Raw genomic sequence first — 808 nt, 5'->3', positions numbered from 1 at the left:
ATATACACTCATATATATACACATATATATACATATCTATATCTATATCTATATCTATATATAAATATATATATACAAGAATAAGGGCAGAGAATCGTCAATTAATAATAGAATTAATAATTAACAATTTTGCCAAGTAGTTCAGTATGAAAAAAACCTTTATCGGTAAAACTATTTATCATCATAAATATACAGGGATTAGCAATTGAGTTGCTTCTCCAACATACTGAAAATTTAGAAATAGCAGTCAAAGAACTACTGATTCCAAACTACAAATTTTTCTCTAAAGCGGATGGCGATATTTATGGCACGAAGCAACTCAATTGCTAATCCCTGTATATTTATAAATATATATATATGTATATATATATATTGAAGGAAAAAATGGAGAGGACTGAATCCCTAAAGAAGTTATAACTCCCTCGAATTAATAATATATGTATATATATATATACCAAAGGGTTCTGTAAAGTTCCTGGTTTTAAGAGTATCACGAAAAGCCTGGTTGGAAGCCCAAACTTCCAAGTTCTTTTACAGGGCTTAGAAAAATTGAAGGACCGCTGCAATATGTGCGTGAATCTGAGAGGGGAATAATTCACTGATCCTCCTGTATTTTCTTTTACCCAAGGCCAGGAACTTTTCTTTATTTATATATATATATATACATATATAAACATCGTTATGGGAATTTCATGGCTGGCCGGCAACGTATTTTTCTGCATTATATGGGTAATTTATCCTGATCACGCTATTTATAGCATTATCATGTGTTTGAGAAATAAATTTATTTCTGTATATATATATATAT

The sequence above is a fragment of the Octopus bimaculoides genome, chromosome 2 (genome assembly GCF_001194135.2).
Source record: "Octopus bimaculoides isolate UCB-OBI-ISO-001 chromosome 2, ASM119413v2, whole genome shotgun sequence".
Classification (NCBI taxonomy): Eukaryota; Metazoa; Mollusca; class Cephalopoda; order Octopoda; family Octopodidae; genus Octopus; species Octopus bimaculoides.
This window is presented reverse-complemented; position numbering follows the sequence as displayed.